The sequence below is a fragment of the Podarcis bocagei genome (assembly GCF_964188305.1).
Source record: "Podarcis bocagei genome assembly, chromosome: 4".
NCBI lineage: Eukaryota > Metazoa > Chordata > Lepidosauria > Squamata > Lacertidae > Podarcis > Podarcis bocagei.
The window spans coordinates 82,416,675-82,440,036 of record NC_138128.1 but is presented as its reverse complement, the minus strand read 5'-3'; the positions used below and the strand labels follow the sequence as shown (position 1 = coordinate 82,440,036).

The window sequence follows — 23,362 nt, the reverse complement described above, 5'->3', positions numbered from 1 at the left end:
TTTTGTGAGGTGAATTATTGGAACTATTGCAAAAATGGATGAAGAGGAGGATGGTTATTTAAGATAATTAAAGGCAATATGAATTTAAGAAATGCATAAGAAGTGAAAAAAACGGTGGATCATCAGAGGCACTGATGGAAGTCCAAAAAAGATTGTATAAGTGGTGAAGTTTTGTGGTATGTATTATAATTTATATGTTAAAATTAATAAAAAATATTATAAAAAGGAAGGGCTGGGTCTTGATTGTCCCTACTGCTCAAAAGGCTCCTACTGCAGAAGGTATCTAGAGACCACCTAGCTGCAGGTCCTGCAGGTCCTTGTTTCTTGCAAGAGCCAGGCACCCTCCCTGCCCCATCTCCGACTCCCAAACAAACAGAGATATGGGCTGAGTGAAGACCTACACCAGGAACAAGCAGCTGAGATGTAAAGCAAAGCCTGTGAATCTTGCTCTTTTGAGATTTAGTGATGAGGGAGATCAGCATTAACTGACAGTGAACTCAAGAAAAAACCTGAGGGTCTTCCACCCTCTTCCAGGCTGTGGATATCCGCAAAGTGAAGGCCCAGGCTCAAATCACATCCGCTGAAGCAACAGCGCTTGCTGCTGAAGCAAAAATGAAAGCATCTTTGCAGTTTGCAAAACCTCCAACACAATCTGCACCACAAGAGGGCTTTTCAGTAGCCAAAAGCAGAGCTTGCAATAGATGTAGAAACACGCAGAAGCCTAGATTGTGTTTAGTCTTCTGAGTATTGTCCTACAAATGCTCTTGAACAAGCCACTTTGCAAAAATGTGGCAGCTCGAAAGTGGAACAGGTTATGAGCACATTGCTGATAGGTATAATGTCATCTCAGTGACTTGCAGAGTACAAGAATGGTATAGCACAGTTCCCGTAGCTGCTGTAACAATCTTTCTTAAATTAGATAGTGGAGCAGAAACAACCACTAGTCCAATGGATGTAGCGGATGACAGACAAAATGCATCCAGGGTCAAAGCAAACAGGTTGTTTTGGGAGGTGCACACCTCAAGCGAAAAAGTGCAATTATAGCATACCACCTTTTATGTGATAATGATGAATCACCATTCCTTGGGTGATAAAGACATCATGTTGAATCCACTCCAAAGGGTTGGCAAGATGTCTTGTGCAGCACCTACAAGGAAGGATGGCCTTTTCAAGAACTGGTTGGATGTTTTGGAAAACCTAGTTGATTTCCTGGTACCTACTACCACACATATGTGAACCCAACAGAACCACAGTTGCACATAGTTTTAGGAATAATCCCTATTCTTACCCTAGGAAAGTTTAAGTCCATAACTGAAAACCCCAGAAGATACAGGCAGGCCTGGATATAGGTTTGTTGAGGCCCTAAGCTACTGAAGGTAATGGGGCCCTTTATATGTCCAGCTGTCCTTTGTCAACAACAAATTGTTGCTGTTTCTTGTGTTGAATATATGCTATATGGTAATTTATGGACCTAATAGGTACCTAAAGCCATTTGCACATGCAGAATGTAGGCACCCTATATATAGAAATGAGCAAACCAGTGATATTTTAGTGAGCAGGCTAGCAGGCGGGGCCCATTACTTACATCATAGGAGCCTACGCAACACAAAACACTGTTGCTTTATGTAGGTTTTTTGTTTGTTTGTTTGTTCTTTATCTTCTATTTTGGAAATGTACATCCAGTTTTTTCCTTTAATTTTTTTGGGGCCCCCAAGAGAGTGGGGCCCTAAGCTATAGCTTGTTTAGCTTATACGTAAATCCGGCACTGGATACAGGAGTCATCACAAAAATGACTGGGTCCACTCCCTGGGTCAACAGCTTGGTGAACACACACAGGGAGGGGGGAATGGATCACTATGACTCTGCTTTGACCCATAAAGCTATGCTGAGACAACGGTTCTCTATCCCCTCTTCGCCTTTCTTAAAAGTACCATTTGCACTTGCAGCAGCACAGGGTTCCTCTCAGAAGTTTCCTTGCTGCCAGAACTTCCTATACTAATCATGTGAGTTTGCATGGTCACGCAGTCATTCTAAAAAGTGCTCCTGGCAGGGAAGCTTTTGAGAGAAGAGCCACACACAGACACAGATACCTACCGCTGCAGCAGGTAGAAGTCCCGACACACAGAAAACAGACCACTTTGCACACTTAACGGGGCAAACACAGTGCAAAAATCAAAAGCAACTTTGTCGAAGCTCTTTGCCCTGCTTGCCTTTTTGTAGCTCTATTCACTTTGCATGCACCAGCCCTCGTACAGCTGAAAATGAACATTGTGAAAGGTTTTGCCCAGCTCGACCTAAAATAGTTGCTGAGTCTTCATTTTAAACGAATCATAGATTCATGATAAAGTAAGGCTTGAAGGAATCTGTCAGAATGCACCCTAAAATTAATCACATAAAACTAGTACAGTGGGAGGGTCATTCTATCTTACAAACATATCAATTTTCTGCTAGTCATTTCTCTATTAAAAGGGAACAGCGGCAAGAACGAAAAGCAAAATGTGCACATGCACATACTGTATGTACAGAGGACGTCAATTATATTGACCTTGTACAAGAGGGCATATTGACTTTACGAAACCCAAGTGCTTTCCATGAATTTAGTTAATATTTGCAGAAGAGTTTGCCCAACTCCTTGTAAGAATTAGCATTAGTATGAAGAAATATTGCTTTTGTTGTTGTTTGAAGAAAAAAACCAAAACCCAAATCATTGTCTACCTAGACACTGCCAAAAAAGAGGACAAAAGAGGAAACAAGAGTCAATAAAATTTGTGTTTGCTAATTTATATGTAAAGATGTATATTTAGAACTTATTGCTATAAATTAAACAGAAATGCAATACATTGCACCATAGTGCGGAAGACTGTAAACAGATGTCCTGTTTGCCTGCTCAGTCTGGTGTCGAGGTGCTATTGATGGGCAAGTTCAAGGCCTGTTCTTCCCTCTTATGGTTCTATCTTTAAGCCAGGCTTACACCGAACAGCCCTTCAAAGAGAGGACTATCTTCTGAAACCCTTTCTAATAAAGCGACTTCTGTTAAGTAGGGCACAAGGGTACCCCATTCCCACTTTATTCTTAACATTGCTTTAATGCCTGAGGTTGAAGTAGCAGTTCAAGCAACTTGTGGTAGGATCTGGTTTCCTTTTCTCAAATATTTATGAAGGAATTAGTGTGAAAGTATCAACCATAGGATCTCTCAAGGAGACCAACCAAGATGATCAAGGGTTTGGAAACCAAGCTTTATGAGGATTGGTTGAAGGAGCTGGGTATCCTTAGCCTGGAAAAGAGGAGACTGGGAGGAGATATGACAACCATCTTCAAATATCTCAAAGGCTGTCAGATGGAAGAGGGAGCATTGCAAGCTTGTTTTCTCCTGCTCTGGAGGGTAGGACTTGAACCAATACCTTCAAGTTACAAGAAAGGAGATTCTGACTAAACATCAGGAAGAACTTTGTGACAGCAAGAGCTGTTTGACAGTGGAATGTTCTCCCTCAGGAGGTTGTGGACTCTCCTTCCTTGGAGGTTTTTAAGCAGAAGTTAGATGGCCATCTGTTATAGATGCTTTAGCTCAGGCTTCCTCAACCTTGGCCCTCCAGATGCTTTTGGACTACAACTCCCATGATCCCTAGCTACCAGGACCAGTGGGATGATGGGAAATGTAGTCTCAAAACATCTGGAGGGCCGAGGTTGAGGAAGCCTGCTTTAGCTGAAATTCATGCATTGCTGATTCTTGTATCTCCTCCTTTTTACCCCTGTACCCCATCTCTCTTAATTCTCTTTCTTGTTTTCTTTTCTTCTAAGTAGAACAGGGGATGGGGAGACAAGGGTGGTACGCACAAAGGAAATGCCATGTACACTTTTTCACATTTATATCATTAAACTAATAGGCAGCTGGTAGAATTGAATTGGGCATAATTCCAGAAAGTTTCTAACTTTCTCTTTCCCCCCAATATTCTTCTCTCCATCTCCTGGAGCCATAGAAATCACAGCCACCATTGCCTGGTCTTCAAAGCTCACCCATGTGAACTCTTTTCTTAATGAGAGACCACTGGGTGCTTTTCTGGGAGAGCCATTGCAGTTAAAACTGAAATCCAGCTACTTTGGGCCTCGGATCCAAAACCCCAACATTTTTTATGGGTGAGTTCAAGCTGTTTGATGTCCTTCAGTGGAGACCAAATGAGTGCTTAGCAACAGTATATTGCTTTATGTTTGAAGGATGAGCTGGCATCTCCCTCACTGACTGAGGCTCTGTGTTCTCTGAGTTAGGGTGATGAGTAATTTAACCCTGCATGTGGTGTTGAGTGTTGAGCTTATGTGGGTTTAAAGTAAGCGAGTTAACCTCCTATTTGCTGGAAAGTCAGCTGGTGAATTAAGAGTGTTCTAGCTCAAGAAAGGGGATGGCATATTGGAGATCAGCTGGAAATAGAACTGGGATGAGTACTGAAGAATTGAGGGGGAAATTGATGACATGGAGGCTGTTTGAGTTATGAAACAGAAACTGGAGGGGGAAGACTTTTGTAAATCCCCAACCCTGATAATTTTAATTTTAGTAGGCATCCCCTGTAGCTGTATCCTCCTTGTAGATCTCCCGACACAAATATATCTGGCCAGCTCTCTTCATATGTCCAGAAGACATATTATAGGTTTTTTTTTATTGCATTGAATTTAACTGGTTAGCCATTATGGGAGCCAAGGAAAACTATATTTTAAAAAATGAGACACAATTCAGCCCTCATTAAATACATTTTTAAGTGCCATTGATTTCAGTGACAGAGTTAGCACTTTCCCACTGAAATCACTTGGGACTTAAAAGTCCATTCCTTTGTCTGAATAATGCCCATAATAAATGAAAATGAATGCCCAAAATAAACAAAATGATATGGTTAAAGAGGGGAAACTGAGGCATGTAATAACTCTCTTCAAATATGATTGTTATTTGCTGTCAGCCAAACAGATGGCACATTCAACTGGCTGCATAGAATTGCCACATCTCAATATGCTTTGTTGTCCCTGATAAACGTGACTAGCATTAGCACATGACCCTGGGTCTATGGATGATTGACTGGCTCACTGATCCATGGTCCAGTGTCTTGGAGAGCAACAGATATACTGTCCTGAAGTATGTAGCTCGATGGGAGAAGAGTAGGCAAACTTCTACCATGTTCTCTTTTTTTTATAAGATATTTATTAAAATTTTCAAAATATTACAAAATGAAAAAATAAAAAATAAAAATAAAAAATAAAAAACAGTTAAAAACAACTCAATCTTTCCATTACTTATTTTTCATTAGCTTGTTTCCCGGACCTCCTCGCGCCTCCCTTTTTTGTATTCCAGTTCAATTTGTTAGTTCAGCAAATCCTTCCCCTCTTTCTTTATCCTAATCTTTAATCTTAAAATATTGTGACATTAATTTTTTACCTATTAATAATCCATTTTTCATATTCCCTTATAGTATTACAGCTAAAAACCACTTAATTTCTATCCAACATCATTCTAACATTCATTAATTTTACAATATTTCTGTAAATAGTCTTTAAACTTTTTCCAATCTTCTTCCACCGACTCTTCTCCCTGGTCTCGGATTCTGCCAGTCATTTCCGCCAATTCCATATAGTCCATCACCTTCATCTGCCATTCTTCCAGAGTGGGTAAATCTTGTGTCTTCCATTACTTTGCAATAAGTATTCTTGCTGCTGTTGTGGCGTACATAAAAAAAGTTCTATCCTTCTTTAACACCAATTGGCCGACTTGTGGGGTGCCTCAGGGTTCTGTCCTCTCCCCCATGCTTTTCAACATCTACATGAAGCCGCTGGGAGAGATCATCAGGGGATTTGGGCTGGGTGTTCATCAGTATGCGGATGATACCCAGCTCTACCTCTCTTTCAAATCAGAACCAGTGAAGGCAGTGAAGGTCCTGTGTGAGTGCCTGGAGGCGGTTGGAGGTTGGATGGCGGCTAATAGATTGAGGTTGAATCCTGACAAGACAGAAGTACTGTTTCTGGGGGACAGGAGGCGGGCAGGTGTGGAGGATTCCCTGGTCCTGAATGGGGTAACTGTGCCCCTGAAGGACCAGGTGCGCAGCCTGGGAGTCATTTTGGACTCACAGCTGTCCATTTAGGCACAGGTCAAATCTGTATCCAGGGCAGCTGTTTACCAGCTCCATCTGGTACGCAGGCTGAGACCCTATCTGCCTGCGGACTGCCTCGCCAGAGTGGTGCATGCTCTGGTTATCTCCCGCTTGGATTACTGCAATGCGCTCTACGTGGGGCTACCTTTGAAGGTGACCCGGAAACTACAACTAATCCAGAATGCGGCAGCTAGACTGGTGACTGGGAGCGGCCGCAGAGACCACATAACACCGGTCTTGAAAGACCTACGTTGGCTCCCAGTATGTTTCCGAGCACAATTCAAAGTGTTGGTGCTGACCTTTAAAGCCCTAAATGGCCTTGGTCCAGTATATCTGAAGGAGCGTCTCCACCCCCATCGTTCTACCCGGACACTGAGGTCCAGCACCGAGGGCCTTCTGGTGGTTCCCTCACTGCGAGAAGCCAAGTTACAGGGAACCAGGCAGAGGGCCTTCTCGGTAGTGGCGCCCGCCCTGTGGAACGCCCTCCCACCAGATGTCAAAGAGAACAACAACTACCAGGCTTTTAGAAGACATCTGAAGGCAGCCCTGTTTCGGGAAGCTTTTAATGTTTGATGTATTATAGTATTTTAATATTCTTTTGGAAGCTGCCCAGAGTGGCTGGGGAAGCCCAGCCAGATGGGCGGGGTATAAATAATAAATTATTATTATTATTATTATTATTATTATTATTATTATTATTATGCCCAGGAGAAAGGCCTCTGGTTTCTTCAGGAAGGTGTATTTAAATACCTTTTTCATTTCATTATAAATCATCTCCCAGAAAGCCGTAATCCTTGGGCACGTCCACCAAAGGTGAAAAAATGTACCTTCAGTTTCTTTACATTTCCAACATTTATTGTCGGGTGATAAATTTTTGCAAGCTTGACTGGGGTCATGTCCCACCTGTATATCATTTTCATAATATTCTTTCTTAAGGCATTACATGCCGTGAACTTCATACCTGTGGTCCATAACTGTTCCCAGTCAGCCATCATAATGTTATGTCCAACATCTTGTGCCCATTTAATCATAGCAGATTTCACAGTTTCATCCTGAGTATTCCATTTCAACAGCAAGTTATACATCTTTGACAAAATCTTAGTTTTTGGATCCAACAGTTCTGTTTCCAATTTTGATTTTTCCACCTGGAATCCAATTTTTTTATCCAAATTGTATGCCTCCATTATTTGATAATAATGAAACCAGTCTCACACTTTTTTTTTTAATTTTTCAAAACTCTGCAATTTCAATTTGTCTCCCTCTTGTTCCAAGATTTCCCAATATTTCGGCCATTTGGCCTCCATATTGAGCTTTTTCTGAGCCTTCGCTTCCATCGGTGACAACCACCTTGGGGTTTTATTTTCAAATAAATCCTTATATCTTATCCAGACATTAAACAATGCTTTCCTGACAATGTGATTTTTGAATGCTTTATGTGCTTTGACCTTGTCATACCATATATATGCATGCCATCCAAATACATTGTTAAAACCTTCTAAGTCCAAGATGTCTGTGTTTTCAAGAAGCAGCCATTCTTTCAACCAGCAAAAGGCTGCTGATTCATAATAAAGTTTAAGGTCTGGCATGTTCTCTAATATAGTGGTACCTCAGGTTACATACGCTTCAGGTTACATACACTTCAGGTTACAGACTCCGCAAACCCAGAAATAGTGCTTCAGGTTAAGAACTTTGCTTCAGGATGAGAACAGAAATCGTGCTCTGGCAGCGTGGCAGCAGCAGGAGGCCCCATTAGCTAAAGTGGTGCTTCAGGTTAAGAACAGTTTCAGGTTAAGAACGGACCTCCGGAACGAATTAAGTACTTAACCCAAGGTACCACTGTACATTAAACAAGTTCACTTCTGTTACATCATGACATGTCTTCAGACTATCTCCTCCCAACACATTATTACACACTATTGAAGTTCTCTGAATTTTCTCTACAGCAAGCTCTTTGCAGTTTCCCAGTGTATAAATGAACATGGGGGAGGAGGGTTGGAATCCTGTCCCCGATGTGCTACTTGCCTCCCCACCTCTGCACATTCCATTTCTTACTTCCAGTGGCCTGTGCACATATCAGAAGTGATCCATACCCTACATTTTTGTCCCAAGGCTCTGTGTGTAGACATCTCTGTGAATGGCATCTCAGCTGCTTGAGGGTCAGGAATGGGGCCAGCACCCAGAAGGCACAACCCCACCCCAACTCCAATGAAACTTTCCTATCATTCATGTCCATTTAATAATGAATGTGGATTGACACAGTCTTCCCAAATGAGTCATGAAAACTGTTGAGTACAACACAGGATTACATTATCTTTCATGCAGAAATGAAAGAAAAAGAAGAAAAGAATTGTAAATCATGAAATAAGACAACAATAAAAATGGCTCATCAAACGTAGTGTGAAATGTATTTGGCCATGTGCTAATTGAGATGGGCTGTTACAAGCTGCAGAGCATGATATTTAATTAGATGAGTAATGAGTGACACATTTTTGAAGTCCTGGAGTTTTGATTAAATGGGGTTTGTTTGTTTTTTACTTCTGTGTTTCTGAAAGTGAAAGAAAAGGTCATAAGGAAATGAGACCCCCCAAAAAAAATCATTTGACAGCAGCCTGATCCAATAAGATGCTAGTGGAAACTGTCATAAATCCCAGCAGCAAGGTGTCTTGCCCCTTGGGTTCTAGTTCCCCATTGTTTGATTTTACCCTTTACCTTGGAGTCTGAAAGTTGGAAGAACCCTGAAACTTTAAGCCAACATATTGAGACCTGATCGATGCTCACCCAAGTTTTGTTCAATAATATTTGCTGATCCCTTTTAACTTGAATTACTGGGGATTGTACCTAGGACCTTCATTCAAAAATATACTCTGTCGGTGAGCTATGATCTTCCTCCTGTAGAGCATAAAATTAGTCAACAGCATGGCACCCATGAGAACACTTACTCACAGAGGCCTTCCACAGAGTCTCATCCCACCACTGAAATTAGGGACGAAATACGCATTCTATTGTAGTGCTTATAATGGGTTGTGGTATATGTGTCTGTAGTGGCCATGAAATTTTGTCCAGTTTGCGAATGTAGTCATGGGCCCCCAGAATGTTCACTGCCCCTGTTTTATTGTATATGCTTTTTGTAAAGTCATTCTTTCATGGAGTTGTGAGTCACCACCGTAGAAGAGTTAATCTTAAAGAGCTAAATACAATCCCAATGGCATTTGTCTCTTTTTCACTAACGTTTGCCCAATGCTATAAATTATTTTTAAAAAAATATTTTTATTGATTTTTGACATACAAAATTAAAAAACGTACCCCACAAAATTATCACAAATACAATATTATTAGACTTCCATCAGCACCTCTGATAATCTTCCGTTTTACATCACTTCTTATCCATTTCCTAACTTAATACTGCCTTGATATCTCTTAACCTATTTTCTCTCCTTTTCCATTTTAACAATATTTCCATTAATACTCCTCACAGAACTTCTTGCAAACCTGGCCGTGATCGTATAGTGGTTAGTACACTGCATTGTGCCCAGTGCTATAAATTAATTAATTTTGGACCACTAGCTTTGCTGTAGAAAACCTTGTGTAAGCTTGATCACTACCTAGATAGAGAAACCACTCAAAAGAAATCACTCTGAGTCACCAAAGAAAGAGCAACATAATAGAAAAATAAATAACTAATATTTGACGATTCGTTATAACCGCTAATTCTGATACAATACTTCAGCTCAACATTTCTCTCACGTTGTATCTGCATATTTGTTTTCAACACTCCTCCAAGTGTCAGCTGCATTTGTGGACCACCTTGTCTTCCTAACATTCAAGAGAAGATAATTGTAACAAAGTGTAACTATCTTGAGTCAGGAGCAACCATGGTATCAGATTAGTGTTTTCTGGTTACTATGGAAACAACAGATGCACCAGAACGGAAGCTTCTTGTGAAAAGGGGTGGGTGTGGAGAGAATGCAATTGCTCCTAATATCATCCATGTTAAAATATCGCCACAGCAACATCAGTAAATTGGCTCCTCTGGCTTTGGAGATTTCTCTTCATGGTGATTGAAAAGCCTTATTTGAATATGCAAGGACATAACTTTGATGTGAATGTAGAGATGAGGTGGGCAACAAACAGCGTTTTTGTCTGGTGGCTATGGGCCTGTTATGCTGGGAAAACTTGGATTCCAGGACCGGGCTGGGATCACAAAGCTACAGCTCTACTAGTGCTAGAGAGTTTGTTCTCCAGTTCATAATCAATGATGTTTCCAAAACTCTCTGCTCATCTAGATCTCGCTGCAGAATTTGGCTTCGCAGTTACACTGACTTGTTTCCAAAGTGGGAGTGACATACAGTGGTACCTCGGGTTAAGAACTTAATTCATTCTGGAGGTCCATTCTTAACCTGAAACTGTTCTTAACCTGAGGTGCCACTTTAGCTAATGGGACCTCCTGCTGCTGCTGCTGCTGCTGCTGCGCCACCACCACATGATTTCTGTTCTCATTCTGAAGCAAAGTTCTTTTTTTAAAAAAAGATTTTTATTGATACAGCAAGAAAAAAGAAAAAAACACAAATACCAAATTACACACAGGAATAACCATAGACACATAATTTTCTTAGCAAACAATAAAACATATACTGGTCTTAATACTAAAGACCGAACCTTCCGTCTATTCCATATTTCGATTTCATATTACTTATTGCCAATACACACTTTTATCATAATTAAACTTTTTCTAAATATATCTAATTTCTTATATCTACCTTGCAACTATTACTGAAGTTCTGAAGCAAAGTTCTTAACCTGAGGTACTATTTCTGGGTTACTGGAGTCTGTAACCTGAAGCGTCTGTAACCTTGAGGCACCACTGTACAGTATGAGGTATTCTCTCTTTTTTTCTTTAAAAAAATATTTTCTCAATTAATTTAAAACTTTTCTACCTCACCTCTCAGTAAAAAGCAGTCAAAGGAGACTTGCACTAAAACCATCAGTAGCAGTAGAACAGCAAGAGTTCTGTTCCTGTTGTTCATTGTGCTGTTGGCAGCCACTACTTCTCCCCTTCCCCACAATGTCCTCTTGAAACAGTGTAAGTCATGAGGACTCTCATGATCAGTTGCCGTTTCATAGAATTATAGTTGGAAGGGACCCCAAGGGTCATCAAGTCCAACCCCCTGCATAGCCGCCCTGAGCCCGGCCTTGGCTGGGGAGGGCGGGGTATAAATAATTCATTATTATTGTTGTTGTTGTTGTTGTTGTTGTTGTTGTTGTTGCAGGAATTTCCCCCTCCACAGTGTTCTTATAACAATGCTATGTCCCACAGGCTTGCAACTATTTCCTTTCCAGGTCCATATCAGTGCATAAAGGCTTTTCTAATAGTATAAGCTTTCAATTTATACTAGGAATCCTCTGCACACAGGTTTGTAAAATGTTGTTCGCTCTACTCGACCAGCATTTTCAAACTAGCAAATTCCATGAAAGATCAGCTTTCCGCCTCCCTAATTCTGTGCCGCTGTTTCTGCTGTCTCTCGAGACAGACGGATGCCAAAAACAACTTGCTCTGTTGGGCAAAGCTGCAAGAGATACAAAGTTCTCTTGTCCAATATTTTATAGTGGCGGGGAGAGCAGGGCGTTAAAAGTATTACAACCATGAGACAAGGATAAGGCAAATTATTTTCAGGTGCTGCTTTAAGAATACATGTTCTATCTCTTCTCATGAATAATAAAGGGAAGCCAGTCACCCGCTCTCTACGTTTAAAAGGCATATAAAAGAGGAGTATTTGCACTATGGAGAACAATCTTATGGAGTGTTGCTACCCTCTCTGTGCAAGTGATGATTTTGTAGGAATTTCTTTTGTGCGCATGAAAAAGGTTCTGCAGTGGTGTCATGCAATAAACTTATGATTGACAGAGCAAATATTAGGATTTCTGCCAACACACAGAAGTACTGTTTTGACAACTGTGTCATCATGAATTGGAGTTACGGAAAGAGCAGACTGTAGCATCTATAGGAGTAGAGCATCAATGGGCTGCATCAATGGGCTGCATCAATAGGAGTATAGCATCTAGATCAAGGGAAGTAATAGTGCCACTGTATTCTGCTCTGGTCAGACCTCACCTGGAGTACTGTGTCCAGTTCTGGGCACCACAGTTCAAGAAGGACACTGACAAACTGGAACGTGTCCAGAGGAGGGCAACCAAAATGGTCAAAGGCCTGGAAACGATGCCTTATTGGAGCCAGTGTGGTGTAGTGGTTAAGAGCGGTAGTCACGTAATCTGGGAAACCGGGTTCGTGTCTCCGCTCCTCCACATGCAGCTGCTGGGTGACCTTGGGCCAGTCACACTTCTGTGAAGTCTCTCAGCCCCACTCACCTCACAGAGTGTTTGTTGTGGGGGAGGAAGGGAAAGTAGAATGTTAGCCGCTTTGAGACTCCTGAAGGGGAGTGAAAGGCGGGATATCAAATCCAAACTCCTCTTCTTATGAGGAACGGCTAAGGGAGCTGGGCATGTTTAGCCTGGAGAAGAGGAGGTTAAGGGGTGATATGATAGCCATGTTCAAATATATAAAAGGATGTCACATAGAGGAGGGAGAAAGGTTGTTTTCTGCTGCTCCAGAGAAGCGGACACGGAGCAATGGATCCAAACTACAAGAAAGAAGATTCCACCTAAACATTAGGAAGAACTTCCTGTCAGTAAGAGCTGTTCGACAGTGGAATTTGCTGCCAAGGAGTGTGGTGGAGTCTCCTACTTTGGAGGTCTTTAAGCAGAGGCTTGACAACCATATGTCAGGAGTGCTCTGATGGTGTTTCCTGCTTGGCAGGGGGTTGGACTCGATGGCCCTTGTGGTCTATTCCAACTCTATGATTCTATGATCTAGCTTGGGCCTATGAGGAGAAGGAGGGTCACATGTTCCTGACCTGCCCCATGTATTGCATCATTGTTGCCTGATTGACATGCCTCTCACATGTTGCAAGGGTAATTTTTGCCGTGTGGCAAAATGGAAGCATTTCAAATCCTGATCTCTCAAAGTTCTCAGTTGCATGAGGAGCCTGCATGCTTACAGCAAGATCCCCACTTGCAGAAGTCACCCTTATCGAGGTGCACAGATCAGACAATGGTGGCACGACAGAGGGGAGTGGTGACCCCACTCTCCTCCCTCATGCATTTGCAGGTGCACAAGGGGGGAAAGCTGAATAAGGCCAATGCCATGCTAATTCATCTGGATTTATTGGGAATCACAAAGGCCACAAGAGTCTCCATACTAAATGTTCCACTACAATTGCAGCAGATGGGTGAAATCGTATCCCAAATGCTCCCCAGTGTCTGGAAGCAGCAGTTCACAGTCTCTTAACATGGAGTTTTACCAGCTGTTTTGGAGGCTGTGTAGAGATAGGGAAGCTGTTGAATCCTCCAGCAGGCAGATTTTGGGGGTTTCCTATATTCCAACATAGATGTCCAAAGTTGCACAAAGTTAACTGAGCAAAGATTTCTACTTCTGAATCTACAGCACATGCTCTGTATTGACAAATCATTTTCCAGGCTCCATGATAGCAGATCATTATTATTAGACAAGATGTATTAAGGAAGCACTTAGATTTTCAGAGAACAGATTTCTCATCCTACTGCATTATATTGCCATGCAGCTACAGAGGCCATTCTGGAATTGTGGTAACACTTGTTAGGTAAACAAAGTATAGTAGTACTGTATTAGCTTTCATCTGAGAGTGTTTTAATGGTACCGCCTCACATACCATCTGTTTTAATGATTTAAAACTCTATACTGGGCTGGCTTACCTTATGACACCCTGAGATGAATTGACTACAAGTTCAGTGAAGGGGAGATATCTATATCCATCCTCTGGCAATCAGTCCCATTGCCCACAATCTTGCCATATACAACACAGCAGAGCCTGGGAATAAAGACAGAAGAAGGACCCTGTTAGTTCATACCAAAGACATATCTAGTCCAATGTTCTGTTCCTGACTGTGGCCCACTAGATGCCTCGGGGAAGCAGAACATTCCTCCTCTGTTGCCTGGTATTTAGATGTAGGCTTACAGGTAAGAATAGATATGGGGCAGGAAACCTGCAACCCTCAACTCCCATCACATTTGAGTCCTGATGTGAACTGGAATCTGAAGGTCAACTGGTTCCCCACCCTGTCAGTAGACCTATATCCCATTAATTAATTTAAAAGCCATTTAATATGGTGGTTATCACCACATCTGGTGGCACTGTATCCCATGTATCCATTAGGGATTGGGTGAAGATTTGCTTTTTGTGGCTGTTGCTGTTCTGTTATGAACCTACCACCAAGCAGTTGCCGGTGTTCTGCAGAATTACACAACTGTGATCATAAGGACCAACATCTCTGCCTGCATGCTTTGCAACTTTCCATGGAGAATCATTGCATTGGTGCTGAATACTCAGGTACACTGGGGTTGTCAGCCATTAGCAGTGCTATCGAACTCCTGTTCTATAGTGGCAGTGACAGATGTCATGGCAGTGATGGCCAGAAGGAGAAAGGCTGCAGGGAGCCAACAAGCCCATCACCTACAATACCTCCTGCTGTAGGCATATGTAGCAGCAGAAGCAATTGTATGGATGAAGTAATGCTCCATTTACAACTCAGTCATCTGTCTCCTTCACCTGCTCGCGCAAGAAGGCATGCAGGTGTGTTGTGCAGCAGGCAAGGATGGACTGATAAGATCACTGCAGAGAGAATGTACAGGAGGGTCCGTGACTATTCTGCTTCAGTGAGGTTGCGCAAGTGCAACGTCTGGAGTCAGAAGTGACCACCACAACCACAAGAGAATAATCATGGAAGCCATCGAGATAGAGAAACACCCTCACAACATGAACAAACGTGACGACACGTCCCGCCTGCCAGACATCTGGAAATTAGCCCTCCCCACAAAAACCGACACCAGAACCAGAGGCACACAGAACGCCATCTCCAATCAACCACACCAGACCCAAACCCAGACCCTCTCCACAGATAAATTACAGACACCATCCAGTAGCCAAACCATAGTGGCACCTCCGGATGCTGCACCCCCCTGCAATCCCTACACAGATCTGGCTGGCACAGGGCACAAAACCACAGCTCGCCCCTATACACGAAGCCAAGCCAGAGCACAACTAAGTGCAGTACAGCCATCTTCTCAGAAAAACTCTTCACAAGCTCAAGAGGTCAAGACACGAAAGCTTTAGCAACTAATCCACACCTAATGACCCTCCTAAGTGGTACTCAGAATATCACTCCAGAAATCACTCAAGATATCCCTCAAGTAATTAATGAACAAAAGAAGAAAAGGCACACTAACCTGGGAACTTCCTCTCTGCCCAGAACGTTGGAGGCTATACACCACACCCCCTCAACAGTATTTATAGGAACTCAAACACTGAGATCCTGCTCTGTTCTAGTAACAAGAAGCCGAAAGCACCAGCCTGAAGATGACGAGTGAGACCTCGTCGAAACGTCGCCTAGACACCCCAACTCTTACACGGGAAGACACCCGAAGACACCAAAACCTGCATATATATATATATATATATATATATATATATATATATATATATATATATATTGCATTGAATTGCATAAACGATTTCTAACTCAGCCACAAAGCATTATATTATGTGAAAGAAAAGCTCTCATCGGGTGCTTCCGCCAACTGATGATGAAAGGTAGTTTGTAGAATAAGTTAAACATAAACATTTTCAGAAATACATATACACTCTCCCTGCACCTCCAAATTCTCTCACAAGGTGGGTACTATGGCAGGTGGGATTGCCCACTCCCCCCGCCCACTTGATGTCCGCCCCTTTTATTTTATTTTAATAATGATACATTTTTTGGCCCTGCACATAAAGCTGAATTTGCACAAGTTAAATGCTGGAATATTCTAAAATGAATAGCAGACTCTATTCCTACGTGGGTTAGCCAATTGCTGCCATACTTTGTGCAACTGCTATACAGTAGCTTATAAAAGGATCACTGATCACTTGGATCACACAACATGGCTGAGTTAAATGCCCACCAGTTCCCCTGAATTGTTTGATGGTGGGGGGTGGGGAGGCATTTAAGCTGAGCTGGCTGTTTCATGGAAGAAATATTGCTGATCAAACACCACCCCAATTATTATTGTGACTATTTCTGCCTTGCTGAAAAGAAGCATCACATGCCCAAGACAAAAATCCACAAAAACTAAGCAAGGGAAGCTTTCTAGGGGCAGAGGCAGGTTTTCAAATTACGTTGTGTTTTGTATGTTATCATCTTGCTCTGTTTGGAGAGGGATCTGGAAGTTCAGCCACATTTTGATATGTATGATTCTCTGTTGATCTCCAGTAATGACACTTTTTTCCTTTTTATGCCCTGTCCTTCAGTCTTCAGATCATTTATTAATCCATTCTTTACTCCCAATGTGCAACATACGTTAGTCTTGCTTATTCAGTCATGTGAAAAAAATGGATTCCATATGTTCTCCCTTTTGAGCTACGGGTTTTTAGTGAGTCAGCAGGAGCAATGTTTGATCTTTTGCTATTTTTAGGTACTTATTTTGCATACAGTTTAGCATCCCAGCAGAACTGTGCATGACTCCCAATTCTAAAGCACAGGAGTTCTACTGGTATGACCTCATGTCCCATTCAAAGAAGAAGAGTTTGGATTTGATATCCCACTGTATCACTACCCGAAGGAGTATCAAAGCGGCTAACATTCTCCTTTCCCTTCCTCTCCCATAACAAACACTCTGTGAGGCAAGTGGGGCTGAGAGACTTCAGAGAAGTGTGACTGGCCCAAGGTCACCCAGCAGCTGCATGTGGAGTAGTGGAGACGCAAACCCGGTTCCCCAGATTACGAGACTACCGCTCTTAACAACTACACCACACTGGCTCTCAAAAGCAAACATGCAGCCTTGCACCATTTTTATCTGCTGATCTAGATACAAATTCATTCCCCTGGTTCTACATTTGCCCTCTCCAGAAAAGGGTCTCAAGGAGTGGTGAGGATGCCCTGTAACAGAATCAAGGGTAGCCTTGTATTTGGCTTCAGACCCTACATATTGGCTCCATTGCCCTTGGTAGAAAAGAAGAAATAAATGGAAATGGAAATGGAAAGCAAATGCAACTGATCAAGAGAGGGACAGGGCAGATGGGGGGAATTAAAGCATCTTAGTGTAAAATACAGGGCTTCAAAAAGAGCTGAGAAAAGATCTACACAGGGAAAACAACGAGTCAACGAGCCTCACCATACAGTACGAGGATGCCACATTGCCAAATGAAAGAAAGCAATTTGGGAATGGACTGTTAAGTGGGTTTACGGGCAACAGAAGATGAAGAGGAGAAAACAGGTTGGGAAAGAGGGATATGCCAAACAAAAAGGAGAACCTTAGTGCAGCAAATATAGACACAAAAAGGAAACATCATCCATATGTCTTCCCCACAATGGCGTCCTTCTCTTTTTTAACACGGGGGAAGGAAAATTGAAACTGATGAACTAATGAAGGTGATTTGTTTGTGCTTTACACACACACACACACACACACACACACGAAGTAGGGGTGGAAACCTCTAGTATTCACCCATGTCACTTTATCATGTGTTCACTCCTGAGCCTGTTCCATCCTGTTTCCAGTGCCGGATTACCAAATAGGCAGAGTAGACACCTGCCTATGGGTCCCACGCCTTTTAGGAGCCCCACGACAATGGGTCAAAATATTAATGATTTGATCTTGAAAGAAAATTACATCAAGCTTTCTTAGTTCCACGTGTCAGGCAGAAGCAGTTTTTATTTTTAATTTATCTTTTAAAACATTTATTTCTCACCTTTTCCTCCATGGCGCAGAAGGTGGTGTACAAAGAACCATAGAATCACAGAAGTGTAGAGTTGGAAGGGAACACAAGGGCCATCTAGTTCAGGAGAGGGGGCTGGCCTCTGAAGACTCCTGAGGGCCAGATGGAGAGTGTGGATGCCATGGGCTTCAGATTCCCATCCCTGCCCCAAGCCTGTTATTTCCCTGCACAGGAAGTCAAGGCGTTTAAATTTCAGTTTGACGATGAATGCCGAAAAGAGACTCTTCACAAATTAGCCTACATAACAAGAAAGAATCTGTTGTTGAAACAGATTCACCAGTCACTCTTCAGCTGTTGTGGTGGGCTATTTGCAAGCGTGCAGTTGCATTTAAATGCGGCTCCTTCTTACAGATGTTTTCTCAGGAGGAGCTCGAGGGAACATAGAGCCAGACTACACATTAATGCCTCTCACATGAAAAGCTGCCCAGCCAGCTCTTCCTGTTTGGAATTTTGAAGCCTTTTTGCCACCAGGTTTTTTTATATATATATATATATAAACTAAAAGCTGGAGGGGATTGAAGTCTTATACACAGGAAAGGAGGAACCGCTGGCTGGCTTTCTTCTCCTCCTCCTTCTGTGGGTGTTGTTTATCCCCAGATCTCTCTTTCATCACAGCTAACCTTCCTTAGGAGTTGGGGGAAGGGGAAGCAGCAGACTCGCACGAGACTCACATGAGATATTCACCACATCATTCATAATATTCCAATCCCGATTTTCAGATCAAGCTGCATCGTAAAGCAGTCTATGATAAATCATGCTAATAATGATGCAAATAAGGCGCTCCTGATACAAACTGCAATTCTGAAATGCTTCATATTATTTTCTTCCTGCTGTAGGTACACCATTTAGAGCAGTGGTGTAGAACTTCAGGCCCGGGGGGCAAATGCAGCCCTCTGTCCTCTGTAGACTCACCCAAATTTCTAATTGTCCTGCGATTTCTAGGCATGGGTCAGAAAGTTTTTCCTTTTTCTTTTGTCCCGCCACATTCCCTGGGAAAACTCCCTTTTTACTGCTAATTGGAACTAATGTTATTGTGGATTAACGTTTGTCAATTTGGCAGTAAACCACAGGTTTCCCTGAGGAAAGCGACAGCCCCCCCCCAAAAAAAAACCCCAACCCCATCAGACCCCTGCCTAAAAATAACAGGAGAATGAGAAGTGTGGGTGAGCCCTCTGTTGTGTATTCAGTGGTCTGTGTTTGCCTGAGCTTGAGTAGACTAAGGAGTCTGAGCCCAGTGGCGTAGTGTGGGTTGCCAGCACCCGGGGCAAGGCAAGTAATTTGCGCCCCCTAACCCGTGGATTTGCGCCCCCTAACCCGTGGATTTGCGCCCCCTAACCCTAACCCCCAGGTGTTGCGCCCGGTGCGGCCGGCCCCCCCTGCACCCCCCACGCTATGCCACTGTCTGAGCCCCTGTGTTCTGATTCGATACATGATATCCAATCTTTAGCATTATCAGATTTTGGGCTACTGGCATTGGCTCTTAAACTCTGAATTACAATTAACAGCTTACAGGTTTAAACAGCCAATCACATTGAGAGTGGGAGTGGTCCGAGCCTTTGGAAATACATATAAGCAGTTGCTTCGCCCCTGTTGTTCAGTTCTGTTAGCTCGATAAAGTCTCTTACTGTGATTACTGTGTCTCACCTCACACAAACCCATATACTCTTCACCCTCTGTCTGGCCCTTGAGACTTCCCACCAGGCTACACCCCTGCTCAGCTACACCCCCTCCTTGAGAGGCTTGGGTCTTCCTCCTCACATGAATCTAATTGCATGGAAGGGGGAAGGAGGGTCACATGTTCCTGACCTGCCCCCTGTATTGCATCATTGTTGCCTGATTGACATGCCTCTCACATGTTGCAAGGGTAATTTTTGCCATGTGGCAAAATGGAAGCATTTCAAATCCTGATCTCTCAAAGTTCTCAGTTGCATGAGGAGCCTGCATGCTTACAGCAAGATCCCCACTTGCAGAAGTCACCCTTATCGAGGTGCACAGATCAGGCAATGGTGGCACGACAGAGGGGAGTGGTGACCCCACTCTCCTCCCTCATGCGTTTGCAGGTGCACAAGGGGGGAAGCTGAATAAGGCCAATGCCATGGTAATTCATCTGGATTTATTGGGAATCACAAAGGCCACAAGAGTCTCCATACTAAATGTTCCACTACAATTGCAGCAGATGGGTGAAATCGTATCCCAAACGCTCCCCAGTGTCTGGAAGCAGCAGTTCACGGTCTCTTAACATGGAGTTTTACCAGCTGTTTTGGAGGCTGTGTAGAGATAGGGAAGCTGTTGAATCCTCCAGCAGGCAGACTTTGGGGGTTTCCTATATTCCAACATAGATGTCCAAAGTTGCACAAAGTTAACCAAGCAAAGATTTCTACTTCTGAATCTACAGCACATGCTCTGTATTGACAAGTCATTTTCCAGGCTCCATGATAGCAGATCATTATTATTAGACAAGATGTATTAAGGAAGCACTTAGATTTTCAGAGAACAGATTTCTCATCCTATTGCATTATATTGCCATGCAGCTACAGAGGCCATTCTGGAATTGCAGTAACACTTGCTAGGTAAACAAAGTATAGTAGTACTGTATTAGCTTTCATCTGAGAGTGTTTTAATGGTACCACCTCACATGCCATCTGTTTGAATGATTTAAAACTCTATACTGGGCTGGCTTACCTTATGACACCCTGAGATGAATTGACTACAAGTTCAGTGAAGGGGAGATATCTATATCCATCCTCTGGCAATCAGTCCCATTGCCCACAATCTTGCCATATACAACACAGCAGAGCCTGGGAATAAAAACAGAAGAAGGACCCTGTTAGTTCATACCAAAGACGTATCTAGTCCAATGTTCTGACTGTGGCCCACTAGATGCCTCAGGGAAGCAGAACATCCCTCCTCTGTTGCCTGGTATTTAGATGTAGGCTTACAGGTAAGAATAGATATGGGGCAGGAAACCTGCAACCCTCAACTCCCATCACATTTGAGTCCTGGCCATGCAGCCTATGGCTGATGTGAACTGGAATCTGAAGGTCAACTGGTTCCCCACCCTGTCAGTAGACCTATATCCCATTAATTAATTTAAAAGCCATTTAATATGGTGGTTATCACCACATCTGGTGGCACTGTATCCCATGTATCCATTAGGGATTGGGTGAAGATTTGCTTTTTGTGGCTGTTGCTGTTCTGTTATGAACCTACCACCAAGCAGTTGCCGGTGTTCTGCAGAATTACACAACTGTGATCACAAGGACCAACATCTCTGCCTGCATGCTTTGCAACTTTCCATGGAGAATCATTGCATTGGTGCTGAATACTCAGGTACACTGGGGTTGTCAGCCATTAGCAGTGCTATCGAACTCCTGTTCTATAGTGGCAGTGACAGATGTCATGGCAGTGATGGCCAGAAGGAGAAAGGCTGCAGGGAGCCAACAAGCCCATCACCTACAATACCTCCTGCTGTAGGCATATGTAGCAGCAGAAGCAATTGTATGGATGAAGTAATGCTCCATTTACAACTCAGTCATCTGTCTCCTTCACCTGCTCGCGCAAGAAGGCATGCAGGTGTGTTGTGCAGCAGGCAAGGATGGACTGATAAGATCACTGCAGAGAGAATGTACAGGAGGGTCCGTGACTATTCTGCTTCAGTGAGGTTGCGCAAGTGCAACGTCTGGAGTCAGAAGTGACAGCCTTAACATTCAATACTGAGTAGCATTGAAGGCTCAGCTGCAAACTACTGCATCTTGGTGCAATATATTTTTTTAAGTCACACATGTTTGCAACTAGCTAGCTGACATATAGAGTTGGTAGGCTCTCACTCAGAGACCCACTTGTCACTTCAAGGCTGCAACCACCTCATGCAAGCTTCCCTGGAGATGATCCCACTGAACTCTATGAGCCTGAGTAAGCAAGCTTGGAGTATCAAAGTGTCATTTTAATTTCCCCCTCACGTGCAACCACACTGATTTGCCACTTTTACAAAATGGAACCTCCAGGTTTAGAGGCACAGGGCCCCTGAATAACAAATCTTGGGAACAAGCAGCAGACGAGGGCTGCTGCTTCCAGGAACCACTGGCCAGCTTCTGAGAAGTATCTGGCTGGTCACTACAAGAAACAGAATGCTAGACTAGCAGGGCCTTTGATCTGATCCAGCTGGGCTTTTCTGATGGCAACTAGAAGCCTTTCTTAGTCTCTCTTTGAATTTCAAGAAAAACTTGAATTTGTGTGTTTTGGCTCCCTTAATCAATTCCAAAGTTCCGCTCCATGCTTCTCTCCCGATTTTAGCCAAATCATGCTCCACTGTTAGCCAGTAACTAAGGCCACCATCACAAAAATTAGAGGACTAGGCCAGCCTGCAATGCTAACACTGATTCTGAGCCTCCAACAGACACCGTCCACATATCATTTACTAGATTTGAATGAACTGTAGGGGTTGAGCTCAGGCAAGGGGACAAAATCCTTAAAGCTCCCTGTAATCCTTTTTTTAATCCAAACTGCTCAAGACGAATCATTTGGGGACTATGGTTTCGATGTAAAGTATAAATGCCAGCCACATAAATCATAGATGATACGGAGCCCTGTTCAGGCTGCATTTGTGAGGCCTCCAACAATTTGCCAGCAGATGGAACTAAAAAGCAGAGAGTGTTTCCTTCAAGGAACGTTATGCATCTGGTCATCTTATGCATAAAGACTTGGGAGGCGGGTGCCCTTCGGTCTGTTTGTTTTAAAAATTCAGCTTCTTGCCCATCAGGGTGCTTTTGTGTGAAATACCTCATTCAGATTGTAGGTTCATATTTTATAGGGAAGAAACCCAGGCTCTATACTTCAAGGGAACAGAGGATCCACAGCTATACTCTGCATAGATAAGGTCCCAAGCACCTCTGGCTAAAGCATCTCATATTTCAGGACCAGGGGAAAATTCTGCCTGAAATCCTGGAGAGCTACAGTCAGAGAAGTTACTGGGCAAGATATATCAGTGATCTAAAGTATTGGAAGACACAAGATTTACCCACCTAGGAAGAATGGCAGATGAAGTTGATGGACTATGTGGAACTGGCGGAAATGACTGGCAGAATCTGAGACCAGGGAGAAGAGTCGGTGGAAGAAGACTGGAAAAAGTTTAAAGACTATTTACAGAAATACTGTAAAATTAATGAATGTTAGAAAAATGTTGGAATGAAGTTATATGGCTTTAGTAGAAATGTTATAAGGAACTAAGTATAAATAGATTAATAGAGTATTAAAGGAAAAAATAAGGTTAGAATGTGTCAAGATAATTATAGGATAGAAAACAGAGGAAGATGGAAATGAATTGCTGAAACAATTAACAGAACTGGAATACAAAAAGGGAGGTGTGAGGAGGTCGTTGAAATAAGCGAATGA

At 42.9% G+C, this 23,362-nt stretch overlaps 1 long non-coding RNA gene across 2 annotated transcripts in view; it reads right to left on the bottom strand.

Annotated features, from left to right (window-relative positions):
• LOC308585339 overlaps window positions 1-23,362 on the bottom strand; it is a 78,622-nt gene that overhangs the window by 9,358 nt on the left and 45,902 nt on the right. For both annotated transcript variants that reach the window (XR_014007296.1, XR_014007297.1), the window contains exons 3-4: window positions 20,654-20,769; window positions 17,701-17,849 (exon numbers count right to left, since the gene is read on the bottom strand). This is a non-coding gene — a long non-coding RNA (uncharacterized lncRNA). The remainder of the gene's footprint in view (window positions 1-17,700; window positions 17,850-20,653; window positions 20,770-23,362) is intronic.